Raw genomic sequence first — 6,771 nt, forward strand, 5'->3', positions numbered from 1 at the left:
TTGTTGCATTTTGTGCCTCTACGCGGAATTTACGCGGAAGGGGCAGCCACCTCAGAAGTGCAAACACTATGAATATTGGGAATGCTTATAAAGTCAAACCAAACAAAAATGACACACTAATTAAGAAACTGAGAAACACAGTCAACCAAATCTCCCTCCTCATCAGACGCATCGCGAATAGGCGAGGAGGAGTTAAAGAAGCCGAGACCAGGAAACTAATCCAAGCCTTCGTTCTTAGCAGAGTCATCTACTCTACACCATACGTCACCCTCACAGTCAGAGAAAGAGACGACCTGGATGATCTAATTAGACAATCCTCCAAAATTGCGCTCAACCTCCCCCGTGATACCCCAAATGAAAAACTACTACAGTTAGAAATTCATAACACCTTAGCGGAACTGATGGAAGCACACCTCACCGCACAATACGAAAGACTATCAGGCACTGAAACGGGAGGTTTCATCCTAAAGAAGGCAGGAATACTATATGAAGAAATCCGTGCACACACCTTGCCAATTCTAAGACACGTGCACGAACGCTTAATAGTCCATCCTCTGCCTAAAAACATGCATCCACACTACGATACGGACAGAAGAAAGGCTAGGGCATAAAAAACTTCACGAAAAATGTTCAGTTCAGAAAGACACGGCGCATGTTGACGTGGCAGAACATGCGGACAGAGACGCCTTTTTCCTGGCAGTTGATCATCTTGGTTCTCCCCTCGCATCGGCGACAATCGTTCAAACAAAATTACCGGGGGAGGCCGAAGAAGCTGCCATAGCTTTAGCCATTACCTCCACCACTGCCGAATACATCATCAGGGAGTCTAAAACCGCAATTCGCAATTTTGCCAAAGGAAGGGCCCACTCCGCCGGCATCAAAAAATTACTAAAAGATCTCCAATACTCGCCAGATCAAATTGATCTGGGTCCCCGCCCATTCGGGTCATTCTGGAAACGAGGCCGCGCACCAATTTGTCCGATGATTCGTAGTTTACCGGGAGGTGTACCGCCCAGAGCTCAGGTCGGCCAAGGAGCGAATGACGACCTACAAAGAAATTACTGCCCACTTCAAGAAAGAAAGACAAATATTCCCAGAACCACATAGATCTCTAAGTAAAACACAACGAGTCAGCTGGCGGCAGTTCCAAACAGACACTTTCCTTATTCCGTACACGTATTCTATATCGTTCCCAGAGCAGTTTACCCCCGTCTGTTCTCTCTGTGGACACCATAAGGCAGACACACCACACATCCTGTACTCATGTAATCAAGACAAGCCGTCGAACAGTCTGCAGATCTCTACCCAATCGCAGTTGGAGGCCGCGCTGCCCAGCTCGGGCCCGGAGGTTCAACTCCGAATCACGGAGCGGGCCAAAGAGACCGCCGAACGACATCGTCGGTCGACCACCTGGCGTCCGGCCCAGAAGAGGAGCCCACCGCGCGATGGGAATGTCACCCCAACCCGCGCCTAAGACCTCTTCTTTAATAAACTTTACCTCCTCCTCCTCCTGCCTCTGATTCGGCCCCATAGCATGAGATACAAAAATTACCCAAATAACTGCCCCGACCCACGTTGCACTGCTTTATGGGAACATTTCGTACTGCGATTGCTTTGATCGCGATGCACGCGGTTGAAGTGGAGTGAGCGAGCGAGCTCGCGGCAATGCGGCATGGGAGATACAAAAATTGCTTACCCAAATAACTGCCCCAACCCACGTTGCACTGCTTTATGGGAACTTTTCGTACTGCGATTGCTTTGGTCTCGATGCACACGGTGGAAGTGGAGTGAGCGAGCGAGATCGCGGCACTATAGTGAATGTGACAATAGTGAAAACAGCGCTAAAGAAGAAGCCTTCCGGCTTCTTCTTTAGCGCTGTTTTCACTATTGTCAGTATGGACCAACTAGCCCAGCAAAAAGTTCTATAGTGAATGTCTCGGAGCCGTGTTTTTGAACCGGCGTCTTTAGCCCAATCCTATTAAAAATTTAACTGCGCAAAGAGGAAGTTTACCCGCCGCGGTGGCTCAGTGGTTCGGACGCTCGACTACTGATCCGGAATTCCCGGGTTCGAAAACGACCGCGGCGGCTGCGTTTTTATGGAGGAAAAACGCCAAGGCGCCCGTGTGCTGTGTGATGTCAGTGCACGTTAAAGATCCTCAGGTGGTCTAAATTATCCCGGAGCCCTCCACTACGGCACCTCTCTTTTCCTTTCTTCTTTCATTCCCTCCTTTATTCCTTCCCTTACGGCGCGGTTCAGGTGTCCAACGATATATGAGACAGATACTGCGCCATTTCCTTTCCCCAAAAACCAATTATTATTATTATTAAGGAGGAAGTGGACCGACATGCTACTAGATGTGCGGCCTAGGCTTTATTTGAACGGATGGCGGTTTAATGCTCCGATAAAGTATTCTCTCAAAGGCGCATTCGCTCGTGCAATGGGCTGTGCTATTCAATGTGTAGGTGATTACTCTCTCAATTTTAATTATTTTAGTGCGGGAAAGCTCGGAGATTATTTCGGAGTTAAAATACCTCGGACACCTCGCAGGCTACCCTTAAAAATATCTGACTCACTGTAGCCACGTAACGTTTGTAAATAGGCGAATACGATGCCCGATAGTTGCGCACTGTAACACGGTTGTGATCAGAATTTTGATTTAGGGTTAATTGTTTGGGCTGATAACAGCAACCAAAAAAAAGGCATTTAAACGCTGTTTCCTGGCCCGCCGCGGTGGCTCAGTGTTTAGGGCGCTCGGCTACTGATCCAGAGCTCCTGGGTTCAAACCCGACCGCGGCAGCTGCGTTTTTATGGAGTAAAAACGTTAAGGCGCCCGTGTGCTATGCGATGTTAGGGCACGTTAAAGATCCCCAGGTGGTCTAAATTATTATTATTCTTCTTCACCTCAGGTATAATTCTTCTTCTTCTTCTTCTTCTTTTTCTTCACCCCAGGTATATGGCACATACCCACGCGGGGGTATTGGCCAAGGTGTAGTAGAATATACAAAGAAGTTTCCATGGAAGATAACGACAAAATTGTAGCACCAATCGTGAATTTTGAAAAATCAATGAATAAAAACAACACAACAATATTGACAGTTAAATAACAGACAGCATTTTGGTGAAAAGAGAAGAGCTCGTAGAACTTTAAAAGAATTAGCACATCAACCTACCAGTTGCAATTATGTAATCGTGGAGAAACCCACAAATAGAACCCAATGCAAATCCCTTGGCGTTCGCACCAAACGATAATAATACTGGCAAAGGTAAAGGGAGCCCTAACCTGGAGAGAGGGACATCCAGGTAAATCTTTCTCATAAGGTATAATTATTCCGGAGCCTTCTTCTTCTTCTTCTTCTTCTTCTTCTTCTTCTTCTTCTTCTTCTTCTTCTTCTTCTTCTTCTTCTTCTTCTTCTTCTTCTTCTTCTTCTTCTTCTTCTTCTTCTTCTTCTTCTTCTTCTTCTTCTTCTTCTTCTTCTTCTTCTTCTTCTTCTTCTTCTTCTTCTTCTTCTTCTTCTTCTTCTTCTTCTTCTCCTCCTCCTCCTCCTCCTCCTCCTCCTTAATAAGCATGGCACATACCCACGCAGGGGGACTGGCCAAGGTTCAGTATATAATCCCGATGAAGTATTTGCGCGAGGAAAAATACGCGTGCGAAGATTGAATCAAGATAAAAATTATAAACCTTAAATTAATTAAAGAAATATGAATTGCCAGGAATAAAATCGAGCATTTTTGGACATGCGACCAAATTTTATATCCTGAAGGTATCCGCAAACACTGCTTAACGGGAATCCATTTGCGCTCGCACCGAACGAAAGAACTGCAAGAGACAGAGGGAGTCCTAACCTCGATAGAGGGACCTCCAAATAATGTTTTCTGTGAACTGTGAACCGCCGGCAAGAGAGGAGAAAAGGATCTATTGTTTCAACTTGCCCACATGATACACAAAGGTTTGTCGCAGCGAACCCACATCTGCACAAGTACAAATTTAAGTGAGGGATTCTGCATCGCAGAAGCGTCATTGTCAACTCACAAATCCTTGATTTACACCACTGAATATTCCATGGGTACTTTAAGTGGTGAAAATCCACGGTATTGAGCAAAGGATCACTCAAGTTGGATGAAATATGTTGGAAGCGCTGGAAACGTGAAGTTTCTAACAGAATGAGGTGAGGGATGGGATAGATTACAGGAGCGCTGAGAACCCACCTTTCCAATAAATCAGCCACCTCGTTAAAATAGACGCCCGAATGCCCAGGTACCCAGACAAAGCGGATCTCACGCACTGTGCGCGGAACAAAAAACCTAAGCGAACGATTCAATAAAGATTTTCCCGAATTTTGGAGAGAGACTAGAACTGAAAGGCAGTCTGCAAGAATAAGAACCCTTGCTATATTCCTAGCAATTTTGAGAATAGCCAAACCAACGGCCAGAAACTCTGCGAAGAATATAGGAGTATAATCTGGGATACAAACGGTAATAGCTCCAAGCCAGCTCCTGCGAATATATCCCAATCGCCGCCTTCTGACAGCTGCCGGAGGCATCAGCGGAGATAACAGTATGAAGATGAAAATTCTGTAGGTGTTCAGAAAGGAGACCATTTAGGATATTTGCGGAGCCCTCCACTACGGCACCTCTCCTTTCTTTTCTTCTTTCACTCCCTCCTTTATCCTCTCCTTTACGGCGCGGTTCAGGTGTACAAAGATATATGAGACAGATACTGCGCCATTTCCTTTCCAAAAAAATAATTATTATTAACGCTGTTTCGTGACCAACTGCAGCGCCGCGTGAGTCACTTGAGTGCTGCTTGTTTAGGTGATTATTATCTTGGGTCAGCATATGCAATAATGGCTTGTAAGAATAATGGCTTGCAATAATGGCCTTCCCTCTTGTAATCTCCATGCCTAACGCGCAGTAGTCTGGACTGGCGCAGTTAAAGGGACTATGCAGTGAATAAAAAGTCACTTGTAAATGTTTTCAATGCTTAGAAATGATGCTAAGACGCACTCACACCAAGTATGTGTCTTCGGAACTGATCCGCAATTTATTATGGATTTTTAAAAACCGTGTTTTTTTTAATTCGCGGGCCGATTGTGTGCTCGTAGTGGCCGATTTTGAAACTAAAATCGTGATAAAAGACGCCACTGTACCCATCACGTTGCAAGACCACCACACGCTCTCATTCGCTGGACCCACGGCAGCCACAACGTAACGGGCACACTTCCCCTAGCCGTGAAAATCGTCTGCTCGTGCCGCCTCGCGACCCTCTCAGGCAAGCGCGAGCCAGGGAATTGCCTTCGCGCATATGGTTTCAATTTTCCTCTGCCGCCTCCTTCTGTCGGGAGTACCGGAGCCACTCGCACTGGCTCGCCGAGTCGCTACTGTCGTCGCTGGCGTTCAGCCGGTACGGCGTGAACACATAGCGCTCGATGCCCATCGCGGCCGTAAGAGCGAGCAGTCGCGCCTCGAGGTCCGGGTTCATTACTGCTAACTGCAACAGACGACAAGCAAACAAACCCGACGCGCGCCGCAATCACGCCGCCGACGCTGCTTCAGGGGCGCTAGAAGCGACGACCGAAAATTGCAAAAGGAACGTCAGCGGATGACGTATTCATGGGCGGAGCCCAGTCCCAGAGCTGTTTTCTTTATTTCTGTCTGGTACCCCGCGTGTACGAGTTGAGGGGGGAGAGGAGGAGCGTAATTTTCAATCGTGTATATCTTCGGTGTTATTGATGCTAGCTTAAAAATTCTTGCGTTGGGGTGACGAGTGATGAAATGCCTCTCTCTCATCTGCTTTACGTAATCTCAATTAATATATTGTATAGTCCCTTTAAGGGAGCGGGAGGGTAGAAAGTATCGCCCGCGGATTTGAACGCTGCGGATTTGAATGACCATTGCTCTTAGCACGGTCTCCAATCTTAGTAGTCGGGCTGGCCGTAGAGAGACTAGTGGCATAAAGTAGGAGAGAAGCGGCTGCGGCTAAGAGCCTGAGGCCTGAGCTTGGTTCACGATCATTGCCCCTGACGAGGAGTTGGTCGTGCCTTGCACGACCAACTCTTTGGATATGAGGGTGGAGGGCCATCTCCGCTTGGATCCTGGAATCCAGGTCAGCCGATTAACTATTGTTAGGCCATGGCCTGCTTTTTACCTGGGGCTTCCATGGGATGCTTGTGTTATTCAGCTACAATGTGGCCACCCGGGATCTTGCTCCTGTTTTATAGTTCCGGGGGGCATCTGACTTGCACGCCGAGGGAGAGTCTTTGTGACAACTCTGTAAGGAAAGCGTCAAGCCCATAGGTACGGTTAAGTGGGAATCACCTACGCACGCCTGGGGAAATCAGTTGAGGGAACAAAACACAACCGTGCAATCAGGGAGGAGAGGTACGTGGGGGTGATAGGAAAAGGAGAAAGAGGTGCCGTAGTGCAAGGCTCTAGATTAATTTCGGCTACCCAAGGTTGCTTAACGCGTGCACTGGCATTGCACAGCACACGAACAGAATTTGCATACTACCCCCATAGAAACGCCGTTGCCACGGCTGGGATTTGATTCCGCCCGCTTAGCCGCTGCGGCAGACCATGCATACAGGCGTGCGTGCTTTGTATTTCTCGGCCATATTGGCGCCTTCACCCCTTCCCTCGCGGCGTGGTTCAGCTGCCTACAAACACCCAGGCACCTGCCGCTTTCTGGTTGTGACATTCATTTACTGAGCAAGGGGGCGCGATAAACCCAGCTGCAGCGGTCGCGTTTCGATGGAGGTCAAACGCAAAAGACG

Source organism: Amblyomma americanum, chromosome 1, assembly GCF_052857255.1.
Source record: "Amblyomma americanum isolate KBUSLIRL-KWMA chromosome 1, ASM5285725v1, whole genome shotgun sequence".
NCBI classification, from domain to species: domain Eukaryota; kingdom Metazoa; phylum Arthropoda; class Arachnida; order Ixodida; family Ixodidae; genus Amblyomma; species Amblyomma americanum.